Source organism: Crocodylus siamensis, chromosome 9 (genome assembly GCF_052110815.1).
Source record: "Crocodylus siamensis isolate JL-2025a chromosome 9, ASM5211081v1, whole genome shotgun sequence".
Classification (NCBI taxonomy): Eukaryota; Metazoa; Chordata; order Crocodylia; family Crocodylidae; genus Crocodylus; species Crocodylus siamensis.
Window position 1 is genome coordinate 26,305,196 of NC_143403.1, and position 17,458 is coordinate 26,322,653.

At 39.2% G+C, this 17,458-nt stretch overlaps 1 long non-coding RNA gene across 1 annotated transcript in view; it reads right to left on the reverse strand.

Annotated features, from left to right (window-relative positions):
• LOC149857239 (uncharacterized) overlaps positions 1 to 17,458 on the reverse strand; it is a 107,489-nt gene that overhangs the window by 6,602 nt on the left and 83,429 nt on the right. The window contains exons 3-4 of the long non-coding RNA XR_016444168.1: positions 7,453 to 7,521; positions 3,768 to 3,835 (exon numbers count right to left, since the gene is read on the reverse strand). This is a non-coding gene — a long non-coding RNA (uncharacterized LOC149857239). The remainder of the gene's footprint in view (positions 1 to 3,767; positions 3,836 to 7,452; positions 7,522 to 17,458) is intronic.

Here is a 17,458-nt window from a genome sequence, read left to right on the forward strand (position 1 = left end):
CCACTCCAAATGATACTACCAAAAATATGTTTGATAAATGTTGAGGAGACATTGTCTCCTTAGTAGTGAAAACCATTCTTGTAGCATAAATTAAAAATTCTTCACAATTTACTTTCTCAAACTGAAACTTGGGAAGATGGTAACAAAAATAGAGAACTGGGATAAAAGAAAGTAATTAAACTGTTTCTATATAAGAGTTTCTCCTCATGATCTATACTGGGGAGGCTAATTTGTTGTATAAGTGCCACAAGCAGCATGGGTAGCCTCTCTGTGTGGCAAGCAATAGATCAGGGAGGTGACAAGTACCACAGCAGCAGACATCACAGGACCAGAAAACAGAGCAGTGCATTGGGCAGGGAGCACAAAATGGGGAACAGAAAGCATAGCAGGAGACTGGACAATGGAGGAGGATTAGAGTGACAGTTGGAGAGGGTGTGGGGCTAATTTGTGACATGTCTCAAAAACGTTGGCCCCCACTGATCTGCAACAATGGGGTTGGACTATTTCAATGGTTTTTCAATGAAATGGCATGTAAAGAATCACTTAAGGTGACCAATATAAAGCAGTAAGAAAACCATGCTATGTTTAAACACTATAAACTATGGAACCCTTCTTTACTACTTATTACAATAAGTTGGCAACCACTGTTTAATAGTATTTGGTATTGTTTAGTGGATTTTATCCCTCTAATGGATTCCATAAGTAAAAAAAAAAAGAAACAAAAAAAAGAACAAAACCTGGCATTTGGCAGATGCTGTGGATAGTTCAGCAATGACAAACTGACACACAGCTGTGCATATCTGGCAGATAGCTTTTTCAGGCTGTATTTTCAAGATAGCCAGCCAGCAGCCAGATGTTTAGGGAAATCCCCCATTGTTACTTCATAGAAAGAGAAGGAGTTGTCCTCTGGCAGTTCTCCATAGCGGAAAACTTAGAGCCACTAATCTTGCTGTCTCTCCGAATCTGACTTAGTATCAGATTTCCAACTCTCTACCACTCTTTACAATTGTGTGGCACATTGTTTGGGCTGTAATACAATGCACACAGGTGGGACCAACTGCTCTAAGTTCTGTGGCTCCATATAACTCTACAACAGGTCTTATAAAAATTTGTTTAACGAAAGAGGTGTAATGGGGTGTAAGGCAAGGGCCATCAATACCTGAAGTTGTGTTACTGTTCATTTTATCTATCCAGATATTTATGTGGCCCATACTTCCAAGCTGACCAAAAGCCACTTAAACATTCCAGAACAAAAATAATTTCTCTTCCTTTCCACACTTTTAAGAGAAATAACTTAATGGGATGAGTGGCTTGGCATGTGTTGGTTTATGTTTGTGCAAGGGAAGTGGATGCACTACAGCTCTATAAAGAGCTATTGAAGAAAATCCAAGTCACAGAAATATGTTTTTCATTTAGTTCTGAGAAGATTTAGCCACAGCCACTCTTGTTGTTTCTTGAAGTTTTGAAGTTTCTTGCTCTTTTGAAGTTTTGTTTCCTACAGAAACAGCCTCTCTACTCACTGTCAATTTCGTAGCTCTAGTGGTTCAACTGAACTATCATGAGAAGTTATGCTCAAAAAAAGAAATAGGATTTTCAGGGACACAGGGCCAGTGCTGAAGATGGCATTCATTATACCAGAACAGCGACCTTGAAGGGACTTTCTGCTTAATGGGAGAATATACAAAAAGCTGAACACCAAGGCTATGAGTACTATGGTTTGTGCCAAGCAGAAAGACTTTGATACACAACCAATTGCAAAGACGGTACACAACCCTGGTTTCACTAAGCTGAAATCTAAACCTTCTACTGCTCACTGTTTTATCTGTCCCTGGACACATACTCTTCCACAATACAACAGGAATTCTCCCAGTCACAAAGGGTTCCTCTGAAAATGCATCAGAATGGGGTTAACTTTGGGCTTTCCTCTTAGAAATGACAAAATATGCAAGTAAGGGATCAGCAAAAATCTTCCCCCTAGGTCTCTAGCACACGCTCCAATGCACAGTTTAGGTTAAACTGAAAAAATAATCATGTTCCCTTATACATTTGCTCTCTCTCAGAGCTGCAGTTTCCCTTCCTATTTGTTTACATGAAAGACTGTTCAATACATTTTACCTAGGTTTTAATGCAATTTAGCAAATGAAAACAGTAAGAAGAATCAATACCCCATAACTAGCTAACTCTTGTCAGCTCACCAGTGAGTTACCAGCTTATCAAGCAACTCAAATTTGGTACTTCCCATAGCTTGGGAACCTCCAGGCTAAAGGATATGTTTTGAACTTAAGGATCAAGTTAGTCATTGGACAGAATCTTGTTGTCTATTGTGCAAGTTTTTTACTCTTGTATTCAATATGGTAGTTGTTCTTGGTTTTTTAATTATGTTCATCAGGAGATGAAGATAGACCAGCTGTCATTTTTTTTTTGACAACGTGCATTGTTTTTTCAGGATGGCAGCCAAAACTGACAATACAGTATTTTTGGGGATTATTTTTTTGACAAGCAGTACTGCAATAACATTAGCAAAACAGCAGCAACAGCAGTTGTGGTGATAGCACTTTTCTCTAATTCAGGCCTGAATGATGACTTAAAAAGAATTTGCAGGCTTTGGCAATAATAATACCAGAATAACAAGTGGAAAACAGGAATAATTTCACCGAAGTCAAACCAGAAAAAGGGGTCAAAGCAAAGCCATGTGAATCCTCCATAAGGCAGATCAGAATTAGGCCCGCAAGCAGAAACAGGTTTGCTAGGGTTGCTTTAGTCTAATAAGTTGCTTCCAACTGATAAAGTAATCAGAATGCTCTTTTATCACTGAGTTAAAACATACCCAGAGAGACATTATACCTGTAGCATGAAACCTTCCCCCACTAAAGTCAAAAGCAAAACATGCAGGCCATTAGCCTTTATATTAGGGATATATGCCTTTGAAATCAGTGTGTTCTGTAATACTGTATTAAAACTGAAATAAAATCCCAGCCCAGTACTTTGAGTCAATCTCTCCTTTACATATGGCCCCCATAATGATGATAACATCTAAATGTCTCAGAAGGGTTTGTCCTCCCAACACCCCTGTGAGATAGAAAATACTATTAATCTCATTTTCTAAAGGAACAGAGACAATGGGAGAGTACAAGTTACTTGCTCAAGATCACAGAAGAAACTGATGGCAGAGCAAGAAACTAAACCCAGGTTTCCTAAGTTCCAGAGTACTATGATAATCATGTGCATGCAGCCAGCCCCTAAGTACTACCATACAATAAAAGCAGCTTAACCAAAGCATTGCTCCTACACCAACTTCCCAAAAAGAAACCACACAGACACCCACATGTATACACACAGTCATTTGTGACTTGACTTTACCTGCAAACAATAAGAACAGACTACACATATGCTTTTTGCTGCAAAATGAAGTCTGAATCTATTGTATGAATTTAATGCACAAGGAAGGGAAGGAAGAAGAAAGTGATGTACTTGACTTCAACAAAGTTACCCTAAACAGGAAATCCAACTACCCCCAAAAGCAAGACTAAGGGCATGGAGAAATGTACCATTTTAAAGAGCAGACAACTTACTGTCAGTAACTTACAGCTGATCTGCTGTAACTGTTTTTTTGGTATGCTCCACTCATATTAAAACAATTATGTTGGGTTCATCTGCACACCTTAAGTCTTCCCATCAACCTCTTTAAAAGTGGTGTAACTGTTTTGTCTGCCTGTAACAGGGAGGCCATCCTTCTGTTACTTATGGAATAAGGAAATGATACTTACCACAACTGCTGTGGAGTGTCCAGAGAAATGATGATGTCATCAGATGGTGGTAGCAATGTTAACTGCACCTGCGGGGGAGAGTAATGAAGCAATAACTCACCGGAAATGACTCGCTAATAAGTAAGCAGAAAAGACTGGATCTTCCCCCAGAAAGTGAAACACAACTTCTGGTAGAGCATGACCAGAGTGACTTGTGCAGAGGCATGGAGTGAAGGAGAATCGGCACATAGGGTGAGAAGCTCAGTGACTGCTGACTGAGCTGAAGGCAGATGGAGGGAACATTTTGCACCCAGACTAAGATAACTAGGTTATTTGTAAGTTGAGGAGCCTTACAAAAAGAAATTAAGTCTAACAGTGCTGGGTCAGACCAAGGAGACAGCAGTGGGACTAGCCAAGTCACTTCCTTGTCCTATGCTTTTAGGAACAGATTGGCCCCATTTGAAAGAAGCAGTAGTGAAAGCTATGAGTGAGTTAAAAGCGCGAGAATATTTAAGACAAGTAGATGGAGTCTTTGTGGGGATGGGACCCCAAGGAGAGGAACAGAGAGAAGAGGAGGAGATAGACCTTGAAGCTATCATTGGAGGTGGGCACTTCAGAGAACACCAAGAGCAGACACCATTATTTTGAACGTCTCTGAAGAAGGCCTAGCCAGGAGACAGGAGGAAGTACTCAACCCTGGGTTAGCAGATACAACATCACGCTTTGACATGAGAGATGACATTTTATATAGAATAGACAAGGGTAAAGGCGAGGACAACATTTTACAAATTCTGGTGCTCAGGCAGTATTGGATGCAAATATTGAAAGTAGCCCATACACTTCCCATGGGCATTCATTTAAGCCTAGATAAGACTGAAGCTAGATTAAAACAGAGAATGTTTTGGCCAGGATTTTCTACAAGATTGTAGAAAAGTTTTATAAGGAATGTCCTGAGTGTCAGAGTGTGTCAGGGTATACACCCATGAAAGGACTGCTGGTATCAATGCCTATCATAACAAGATCTTTTGATAGAATCACATTAAACATCATGGGCCCTTTTCCAAGAAGTAGTGCAGGCTAGCAATATGTCCTGGTAATAGCAGATTATACCATGAGGTTCCCAGAGGCCATCCCACTGAAGACTATTGCAGCCCCCAAAGTAGCAGAGAAGTTGGTAAAATGGGTAGCAAGAGTGGGTCTTCCTCAAGAACACTTAACAGATCAAGGAAAGTCATTTATGTCAGGAGTTTTACAAGGTATTTGCCAGACCCTGAAGATAAAACAGCTAAGAACCTCCATTTATCACCCCCAGATGGATGGTCTAGTTCAGGGGTCAGCAACCCCTGGCACACTTGCCGAGCATGGCACACAAGGCCATTTTGCTTGGCATACCGCTGCCAGCAATGGAGCCCAGGATACTCCCAGCAGGCGGCTGGGAGGCTGCAAGCCCTGCTGAAAATGGACCAGGCTCTGTGGGCTGGCTTCACCCGTGAGGCTGCAAACAGCTGCCCTGGGCTCTGGCATGTTGGCACTCCGGCACCTTCCAAGGTAGACACTGTGGTTTTTTTCAGCACTCCGGCCAAAAAATGTTGCCTACCCCGGTCTAGCTGAACAGATTAACTGGACGCTTAGGGGGATGATAAGAATCTGTATTCAAGGGGACCCAAGAGAATGGGAATCCATAATTCCTCATTGTTGTTTTCCATTAGACAGGCTCCACAAGCCTCTACTGGTTGCGCCCCTTTTGAATTAGTCTACGGACATAAGCCTAGGGGATCACTTGATGTTATTTGTGAAGGTTAGTTGGAGGGACTGACAGGTGAAGGGAGACAACCACGTTTGATGCAGGACTTCCATGAAAAATTAGAGATGGTGTGAACAGTAGCTCAGGAAAACTTAGAATGCTGTCAACAGAGACAGAAACAGACACACGGCACCCATGCAAAAGATAGAGAGCTACCAGAAGGAGATGAGGTACTAGTCATGCCACCTGATAATAGCCTCAAATTGTTGGCACATTGGCAGGGGCCATTCCAAATCACTAAAAAGCTAGGACCAGTGAACTATAAGGTCCAATGAACTAGCCCAGTAAGAAGAAAACAGAATTACCATGTTAATTTTTTGAAGAAGTTGAATGAAAGAGATGCATGACTGATGCAAGGAGGTCTTTCTTGCAGGAGGTCTTCTTCAGAGGATTTGGATAATGTGGGTGACCCTATATTATCAGAATCTACAAACGGAGAGCCTAAGATAGGAAAGACACTCTCGGGTATTCAGAAGCAAGAGTCAGAATGACTGGTACAAGAGTTCCCAGATGTATTTAGCAAAGCATCACTGGAGGCAGTTGCCTCATCATTTATGGCAAGCCGTTAAACAAGAAGTTACATAGATGTTACAGTTAGACAGAATAGAAGAACCCCGTAGCCCCTGAAGGGCCCCCCTCATTGTTGTGCCTAAGCCAGATGGAAATATTAGGGTGTGCGTAGACTTCAGGAAAGTAAACAAGGTAGCCATATTTGACATGTTTCTGATGCCACGAGTTGAGGAGATGCTAGAGAAAATGGGTCAGGTCAAATACTTTTCAATGCTAGACCTTACGAAGTGTTACTGGCAAATTCCAATGACCCAATGGATAAAGAAAAAATAGCATTTGGTATGCCGTGGGGGTTATTTCAATTCAACAGAATGCCATTTGGGCTGCATGGTGCAGCAGCATCATTTCAGTATTTAATGGACAGGACGTTGGCCTCACATCAAATGTATGCAGCTGCATATATTAATGATATCATAATCTTCTCTGCTGACAGGGAACCACATTGTCATTTTAAAGGAACCAAGGGATGTAGGACCAACTGCAAATCCAAAGAAATGTAGCTTGGGCCAACAGGAAACTCAATATCTTGGGTTCCAAGTGGGGCAGGGATACATAAAGCCTGTAGCAGACAAAGTGGAGGCTGTACGTAGATATGTTACCCAAGACGCTGAAGCAATTTAGATCATTTTTAGGCTTTGTTAATTGTTATTGCAGGTTTATCAAGAAGTTTTCAGAGGTAGTATCACCTCTGACAGATATGACGAGGGGTAAGCCCAGACAGCTGCAGTGGACAAAGCAAGCCCTGAGAGCGTTTGACATAATTAAACAGCTGCTTTGTAAAGAACCTGTTTTATATACCCCTAAGTTTCAAGAGACTTTTTATTTACAACTGACTCTTCAGGGAAGGTGTTAGGGGCAGTACCATTTCAGGGGGAGGAAAGGCATACAGCATATGTGAGCAAAAAATTGTGTGAACCAGAAACACGCTATTCTGCGATAGAAATAGAATGCTTAGCCATAAGATGGGGGCGGAACTTCTTCGTTATTATTTGTTGGGGCAAAAATTCATATTAATTACTGATCACGCACCCCCCAAATGGCTGCAGACAGCTAAAACTGATAACGCCCAACTAATACCTTACGCTCTCACATTACAACCATTCTATTTTTTGGTAGAACACCAAGCTGGGAAGAAGAACATAGCAGCTGACTTTCTGTCACAATCTTTAGACCCTAAAGAGATCACATGCCTGGCGACACCAGAGGTAGCTATGTGAGGTGGATAATAGAAGAATAACAGAAATGTAATATTTGGACTTTTAACTGAAGGGGGAGGTATGTAACAGGGAGGCCATCCTCCTGTTACTTATGGTATAAGGAAACGCTACTTACCGCAGCTGCTGCGGAGTGGTCAGAGAAACGATGATGTCATCAGACGGAGGCAGTGACACCTAACTGCACCTGCAGGGAAGAGTAATGAAGCAATGACTCACCGGAAACAACTTGCTGATAAGTAAGCAGGAAAGACTGACTCTTCCCCCGGACAGGAAACCGTGAGTTCAGGTAAAGTGACAATCGGAGTGATTCGTGCAGAAGCACGGAATGAAGGAGAGTCAGCACGTAGGGTGAGAAGCCCAGTGACTGCCAACTGAGCTGAAGGTGGACAGAGGGGACATTTTGCACCCAGACGAAAGGAACTGGGTTATTTGTAAGTTGAGAGACTTTACAAATGGCAGAGAGATGTATCACTAAAGAAGAACAGAGAGGGGGCAAGAGTAACCCCTCCCTACAAAGGCTGAGACTAGGCAATCTATTTGGGACTTTGCTTATCTGTTGAAAGAATCTGAGCCATAGCACGCAAGGTTTTTTCTTCTTTCTGTTTTGACCTGATGTGGGCAAAGATGTGTAAAAGAAAGAAAGAAAGAGAATATAGCATGTGTAAACACCAATAGGAGTCCTCCGTGTGATAACTTATAAATTTTTCTCCCATCAAGGCGCGACAAGACTCAAGGGTTTTCTTTTTTTTGATTTTCCTTTTTCACACATTACCCTCTTACACTATCTATGCCCTAACCCCCATTAAATTACCCCTGAATGAAACAGGGAAACTACTGCAGCCTAGACTCATTTACTGCAGGTTAAGATTGAATAGGTACAACATTTATGCCAGATTCAGCTTCACCAAAGTAAGCTACCTTGGTTTTAAAGTGTTATTCCTGTCTTGTCTATTATTCACCCTCTGTCATCATTACTCTCATATGCATACATGCAGGCTGATAATTCTTTCTCTAGTTTTACACTGGTGTAATTCCATCACCTTCAAATCATTCCTGATTTACACCAAGGTGGAAGGAGTTAGGCCTAATATATATTATCTTTGTGGTAAGAATAAAGATTAATTAGTGCATTTTCTGAAGCTGCCTGCAGTAAAACTAATTCCATGCCCAATAAATCTAGAAAGCAGACAGAAATTTCAATAGCAAACCAATGCACATTATTTTGTCCTTCCTTTCTTATTTACGTTATGTGAAGGATATGTGACTTTGCAATCAGTGCTGTTTGCAAAACCAAAGCAAAATGTAAAGGATTCTATACCCAATTCTCCCAGACAATATCGACTATTCAAAAGTCCTACAGTAAGAGAGCATCTTTCCTGAATCCACAAATTTCTGCAATGAGGATGCCACAGTGGTTTCTTAGCATTTACGCATCTCATCCTACATTACAGACCTAGCTATTAGAAAGGGACTGCGGTATCTTCCATATAAAGGTGAGAGGCCACTGTTATTGACACATGATTTTAATCCTTTGGACATTTCAAAAGATGAAGATTAGCAGAGATGCTCGAAACTAGCACCCAGGAGAGAGCTATTTGTCAAAAAAGTTGATACCATTGATGCTTGTCGAAGTATAAAAGAGTGTGTAATTTATCTAATATAAGTCAGGCCTTGTTTGCCTAGACTCCTAAGTTTTGACAGTTCCCTTGCTGAATTATCTGATACTGAGTTTCATATTATAAATGCAAATGTTTGATCAGTTATGCATTTTAGGAGCAACCCATATTATTGGGCTGGATTTTATTCCTTGGTTTTCTCCAGAGTTTTCCTTCTTAAAGTCTTTGTTTCCTTCAGAATTCATTATAAACGACATAATTATATGTCTTTTTCTTCCTTGATTGAGCGCATTTCTTACAAATGATGATTTACCACTTGGAAATTACAAATAGCATGAATAGATACAATTATTATATTGCCGAATTTGCTTTAAAATTCAGAAATGTAGTTTAGCTGAACTGTTCATAAATTATAAGTAGGCAGGTCACATTCTTTACTCTAATCTTTACATGAGACCTTGGATGCAAATTGTGCTTGCTCTTCATAAAGAGAATTCAAAGGTTTGTACTGGAATATGGAATGGATTTAAAGTTTGGATTAGCATAAATGGAGTTCTAATGTTGTTTAAAAGAAAACCTATTTCAGAATGGGACTTCTTTCATTAATCACATGTTACTAGCAGACACTTTCTGATTCATTTGTCTGTAGTTGGGTCTAGTAGAAATACAGGGCCTGACACACACCTGAATTTACTGGAAAAACTCACACTGATTTTGACAAGGCTTTGGACAAGGCCTACTAAGAAAACTGTGAGCATTTGTTCATTTATTTTGTGAATGAAAAGTACTCTAATAAAAGAAATAATATTTACATGTAGCTAGCTACCTGGATTAATAATAAGGTCATTTGAAAATAAATCCCACGGTGCTGGAACAGAGAAAACTTCTTTAATCTGCACCTTGGAAATGCCATATTATTTGTCAGCGTGTCCCGGGAAGCATTAGAACGCATATTCTTCTTATTGGAACCCTCCACAACACATACACATGCACACACATACACACACACTTTAAAGAAACGAATGTAAAATGCTCATTTTAACCTCTGTGCAAGGAAGGATTCAATTTATCATTCACTTTATCTCATTTATTTTGCTGGAAAAAAGGAATCGTCTAAAACATAGCACAAGTATGTTGAAAAAACATTTACATTTACGGAGTTTAGGGCAATCTAAATGGCTGAGCATACAGGCATTCACAGGGCTTCAATCGCCATAAAAATGGCATGCTCAATCTAAAGTTAGCTCACCTCAGAGGTGAGCTAACTTTAGATCAGTCTGGGTTACCCTGATCTAAAATGAGTTAATGTGGCCTAACATGCCTATATGCATTCACAGCACAATCCTGGGGCTGGGAAAGCCCATCCACTTGTCACAGCACCATGGCTGGGCTGTTTTAACCCCACCTAACCCTGACAAAGCAATTTTGCCCCCGCCACCATCTGACTACTTTCCTGTAGACTTGTAAGCCCACCCTTGTGGACCTGCCAAGAAAGCCTCCCCACCCCCGCCTCCCCCCCAGCGCTGGAAACCATTCACAGTTTTAATAAGACCTACTAATTTTGCCTGTTATCTCCACCTGCACCTTTTTGTGAGTTATAAGAAATCATTGCAAGTTACACAGGTCTGAGCTGGGCCAGTACTTTGAAGTGAGACTTACAAAGTAAAGTAAAAAAAATAAGTAAAAAAAACTCATTCATTATTCCTTTTTAACAGAAAATGTAAAAAACCCAAACATTTTTCAGACAGCTCTAAGGAAATTCCTGACTTGAAGATAATCCTCAGAGAAGATCCATATCAGCAAAAAGGTTCACCCATGTACAGATCTTGAAAGGTTCTAGAGACTCTTTTCTGGTTACTGATATAATAAAGAGGTGTCTAGCACAAAGAGTGCAGTGCTGGGTATGTAAGAAAAGCAGCTATTTTGCAAAAAAAGAAAAAAAAACAGGGTGCTTGGTACAAAAGCTTCAGTCCCTGGTTTGATTCAGCGGAGATTCAACCCGATTCAATGGCTGAATCTCTGAATCCAAATCAAATCAGGAGACCTTTTAATCTCTCCAAATCGAATCAGAACCCTCCAAATTGCTTCAGAGAGATTCGGAAAGATTTGGAGATTCAGACATAGACACGGCTTTAAATGTTTTTTCTACATACCTCAAGGTACCAGGTGGCTCATGAATGCTGAAATGGTGGGGCAGATGGAGCATCCCACAGGAGCGCAGGGGGCTCTCCAGTGTGGTCGACGTCCGCTGATATTCTTTTATTTGCATATCAGCCAAAATCAACAACCATCCATACAGCCTATCATACTAACCAATGTTATTTTTCCCTTATATTCTCTTATCTAGCTGTATTTATCTTACACTTTGATTTTAAGTGATTCAGGATTTTTTTTGGTCTGTATATGTATATAATAGATTAGCTTGTGGTTGTTGGTTTTGGCTGATATTCTTTGCATTTTAATTATTAAAAGAGGATGAACAATAACCACTGGAATGAAAAGCAAATGACCCCTGCCAGAGGTATTCAACTTTTGCAACCCTGGTTGCAACCTTCACAAAAGACAAATACAATGTACCATAATAGGAGCTTTTCTTTATATCCACAACTTTTAGCTGCTGTGGTAATCTTAATATTAATTTTAATGTCGTGCTAGGACTGGGAATAAAACTTGTCCTCTAACCAACATGATAGTAATTCACAAACACCACTGGTCAAAACTGCTTGCTTGATGTTTTGGCCAAAATTTTTCTTAATTAAAAAAAATAATAATAATTCAATTTTTATAAATTTTTTTTGACATCAGTAAAATGTTTAGAGTTTTTCATGAAACTTCTACCACATTGTTTCTTGAATTAATTTTCAAAACCACTACATTTTTATTGTCCTGGAAATCATGATTCCTTATAACTTTGTGTTTATTAAATATTTGTTTTTAAAGAAATAATTCAAAACACAATTGATTGAAATTTTATAAATATTGCTTAAAACAGTGACAAAAGTACAAAAAGGATCCCTCTTCAACTTGCAAAATAGAAGCAACTTCAAAATTTCACAAAAAATCATTTCCACATTTTTCAACCAGCTCTGGTTGGTTACACAATTGTTACAGCAGTCCAACTTTTAATAAGCAGCTGTACTTTTCAACTCAGGGGTAACAGCATATTTTTGTGGCATGGGAGTATATAAATGATGCCTTCATTATACGGGTCCTGATCTTGCAGTCCTTATGTATCCAGAGTCCACACTGTGTAATGATGGCATTCTAACCAAATTCCAAATTGGGTAATTGTGCCATTATGCCTACCCAGATCTCTCATTTTGATTCAATACATTGTTTTACTTCTTGTGTTAGAGTAGGAAGAGCTTCAGGTTTTGTTCACTACAGTTTTTGTTGTGCTCTGCTTTCAAACAGGTGCAATGCTTCACCTCTGATGTCACTGCATGAACTTTTTCTGTAGATATTTCCTGATCTAGCCTTTCATGAGGCAACTGCTTAAAAGCACAAAATAATACTACACAATGCGTTGGCACGAGACACTGACTGTGCGGTAGCTAAAAAATACTGCGCGGTAGCACATTACAGCATGGACAGTGCTAATACATTACTGCACAGTATTATCAGGCTACTGCATGGTAGCATCACTTAAAAGATGTTTACTGACACTACTGTGCAGTAACTCTAGTTACTGCTCATTTATTTAGTACTTGCTAATACAATACTAAATAAATGCGCAGTAGCGTCTCATGCAGATGCGCCCAATGGAGGGCATAAACAATGAACAATGCTACACTCATATGAAAGGGCAAGGAGGCATTAGATAGACAGAACATAATTATCCAACCTGGGATTTAGCTGGGGTTCCAGGTTACCATGCATACTCTCATAGAAACTGCCATATGATCTTTAATTAACACAAGCAGTCATCAGTGGGAGATTTTGGTATACAGACAACAGAATTGGGCTTATCATAGACTATGAGTACACTAACTTGTAGACTAGGATCTCTTATATGAACCGAAATATATAGTTTCCAATATAAAACGTTTTTTCCTAACTTTGGCTGAAATGCAATGCTATCAATGTTAATGGGAAAAATCTAATAGATTTCAGCAAAATATAAGCACCACCCCTTTATTTTTAAGTTGTCTTACAAGCAAAATCTTAAATTATTTCAAGGAAGTAATCAAAAAGTAGAAAAAAAAGAAGGGAGGAGAGAGTGTGAGTGCTGCATAGTTAGTAAGGTAGAAATCCATATTGTAAAAGTAGCAATTCTACATTTTCCAGTGAAGAGCAACTTAGACATATGGTGAGAAGGAAACTGCTCAAATTATTGCTTGCAGAATCAATAATATAAAACATATCTCCATTAAGCTCTGATTTAATTGAAACTACATTTTCTTTAATCCCTGCCAGGAAAATAGGAAGAATATGGTTTCAGAACTCATGTGCCCACTTTTTATCTGCATGACCTGCTTAAAGAGCTAAGCCAAGTTTCATTAAAAATTATTGGTCTCATAACTTTTTTTGTCTTAAAGAATCCCATATGGAGCCAATACCATGATAAAATTGTAGCAAAAATCCTTTGGGCTACTATGTTCTATAAATAATATTTATATTAAAAAAAAACTATAAGAAGACTTTATGATAGGTCAGAAATAGTAAACAATGACATGGTCTCACTTGAGGAGAGTACTATGGGGAACTGCACAAGTTTTAAAACAAACAATATATTTATCCAAAAGATGATCATCAAAAATACGCTCCAATGTCTTATGCACCACATTAAAACTACACCACTGCAGCAGAACAATATACATTTATTTCTGGGTTCTAGCTAACACATATTGTTGTATTAAGGAATTCTTTTGTATTACTATGGCATCTGCTAAAAATGTCAGATGTGATCACAGCCCTTGCAAAACAAGTATTTTAACAACCAAAACCTTATGATAGGTTATATTTCAGTGACTTGGAAACAACACCGCATTATCTGAGAAAACAGCACAGATGTTGCTTAATAAACTGTTCAGTTTATGCATTGTATTAACCTCATGAAACATTTATGCAAATCTTGCATTAACAAAAGGTAAAAGAATCATTATAGGTTATGAAGAAAACAATGTGACAACCTTTGTTTTTACCTCAGTATTTTATGGGTGTATTTTAACTCTTTGGGGCTTCTGCTTAGGAAGACACAAGGGCATTACAGATTTTCATCTATTTTGTTTTCAGTTCTGCTATCATTCCTTCCAGCTGATTTCACATTTTATAATGCTAATAGTGGGTGTATGGTTTTGAGTTTCTCTACTGTCAGCTGGTCAGTAGGTCTGGAGGATATATTTAATGGAATCTGACAGCTGATGGAACTGATCTCATTGAAAGGGGATTTGATATGTGGGATGAATGTGGTGACCCTCAATTCGCCATATTAATGACCATTATTATTCAAACTCTTGCAGCCAATATAACTCTTTTTCTTGGACACACCAGTACATGTGTATAAAAGAAATGACTTATGGATGAGTTAGTCCGTATACTGATTTGAGTGCCATTTAGATAGCATGTCAAAACAGATTAGCTATTTTACCCTGCCATAAAATTAAAGGCGAAGCCTTTGTACTATGTACACTTGTAAACAAAGCAATCATAATAATGGATAGCTTCACTGTGTTGTGTTAGAAAGCTAGCAAACTTATACACCTTTAAGCAGGGAAAAAATTCTCTCTCCCTAGTAGCCAAAGGAAATAAGTATTCAGATAATGTTCTTTACTAAAATAAGCTGAGAAGCAACAGGTCTGTCTCTGTTATGAGTTACCCAAAAGAAATGTAATTTAAGATATAACCCAGAGTAATTAATTTTTAGGGAAAATAAAATGCATGAATCTTGTGCTAATTAATCTGAATTAAAATGTAGGCATATACAATACAGACAAAAAATACTTCCTGTATTGATTTGTTTAAAAATTCTCTAGAATGCATCATTTTACCTTCAGTTATAGAGAATAGACATAGACATTTGCCCCAGCCTAAGACCTTGCATTATGCAAAAGCAATGGTATCAACAACTGATGCTACACATCAGCAAATCCTCATACTACTACAGATATTTTTTAGCAGAAAGGAAGTTGGTCACAGATGATATAATAGATATGTAAGGACTGCACAATCAAATATTAACACTTAAACCAGATAAACAAGGAGCTTCTTGCTTTTAAATTATATGGCAGTGGTACTTTTTTTAGGTCAGAAGCATAAAATCTATTATTGATCTGGAGCAACGTGTCCTGTCTTTTAAAGCCCAAGGCACTCTAATTCCATTCAATCAATATCTGCTTTCACATTTTTTAAACAAATATGCAATTTTGTTTACACATCTTAAAGGCTACTAATGTACATTGCCTTTTATTCTCTGTCAAGTGTAAAAGTAGGTGATGTTAGGTACCATTCAGTCCTGCTGCCTGCTGTGCGGGACAGGCCATTTAAAACCTTTGCAGACTGTTATGGTCTCCGTGATACATGAATAATGTACGCATGCTGCATTTCTCTCCTTTACTGCCCTTACTGATCCAAAAACAGACAAGGCTTTGAAAGAAGCCAAATAATAAAAAGTGAAGCCACCATCAACTTAATGCACTGAGACACTTATCCAACATACATGCATAAATACTACAGCATATGAGGAACGCGTCAATAACTTTTAAGTTATTAAGGAAACCATCTGAGAAAGAGGATGTAATTAGATCATAGTAATGAAGTTCACATTTGGTTTCCATATTTTCAAGGATGCAGTTAACATGATAATATCTCAATTGCTGTATGGTTTGAAAAGCATACCCATATGATGACACTCAGCTGCACATTCATTTAGTTAGAAATGTAAAAATCCTTGAGAAGTTGGACCTTTAATCTAAACAATATCACCATATGGAAGACAGCATAGAATTTCTTGATCAGTCTTATGCTTGCCTGCCCTCTCTCTTTGTACCAATGGAAACTCTGGGTAAGGTGCTTTCTTGAATTGGATATCTGCTCGTTCAGAAAACAAGGCAGAATGTAAAGCAGAAAAGGATAGGCTTAGAAATTCATAGGGAGCATAGTGCGTTCTGAAATTAACAAAGATTAATGCCTAAGGATGTAAAGTTGCCGGGTCAGAGAAACATTTAAACTCATCTGGGCTGGATGAGTGATGTAAGGCCAGTTCGCAGGCTGGACTGGACCAATGGGCCCAAGGACACCAGATCCTTCCTGCCTCATCCCATGCCAGATCCAGGGTCTATGGCACTCTCTCTGAGATCCATGTTGCATGTGTCCCAGAGTAACCGGGGCAGACACAATGTGTGGCGTGGAATCCCAGAGCAGCCAGAATAGGAGACCCAGGTGGTGCAGTCTAGCCAGAGTAGATGCTGTGTGTACAGCAGATCCCAGATCAGCTGGAGCAGGCACTGTGCTACACACGGTACCTACCCCAGCAGTACTGTGCCACTCTCAGCACCTGTTCTGGCCACTCCAAGATCCATACTGCACATGGCACCCCCAGCAACTGATCTAGGACTACACAGATTGTGGTGCCTGCTCCAGCTGGGCTGGGACCAATGCAGTATGTGATGCCTGTCCGCTTCCCAGAGTGACCTGAACATGCACTGCACGCGGCACACATCCCAGGCCCTGACTACTTGGCCAGTCCAGGTCAATTCAGACCCAGAGACAGTACCAGAGGCTTCATGACAGGCTCTGCAGGCTAGATCTGACCAGTAGGCCATATGTCTGACACCCGATTTATTGTATTTAATTTTTCAGTCAAATCTATTATACTGTATGTATTTATAAATGTCTAAAGGTACATGAAAGAGATGATTTGAAAATAAATGGAGATGTTTGATTCCATAATTTATCATTTGTTATGCTTACAGAGAGAGAGGCAAATGTGATATTTTCAGTATTAAACAGTTCTAAAAGTAAAAATGCAAATAATTGTTAAAAACTGGTAAAAAGTTGAGGCTGACAGTAGAAATATTATAAGATTAAATTATGATGATTTAATGAAATGGTTACCCCATGGAAGGTCAGATAATTTTCACTGGTCAAACAAAAGGTGAACCTGGGTGAATGACATTAGGGCCAGAGTTTTCAAAAGGAACTAATGATTCCTTGTCAGTTCTGAAGAGCTTGACCTAGATGTGTACATAACACGTGGTCAACAAGCTAAGGACCACAGTATGGTGATTCTGAGATACTGCTTCCTTCTCCCCATCCTCTTTTAAAGATGTTCTCCAGATATTCATCCCAGAAGTTGCTGAGAACCAATAACCATGGAAGCAGTTTCAAACCATCATAGAAAGAACTATTCAACATTTAAAGGATTAAAACCACCTCTGCTTGACAGCGAAGCCATGTATTTGGACCCAGGGACTTATTTTTGCATCCATGTATTTGTACAACGTTTGAATTTGTGTTTTTCCATGAGATGTTTTTGCTTCATGATTTGCGGAAATGAAATTAGTA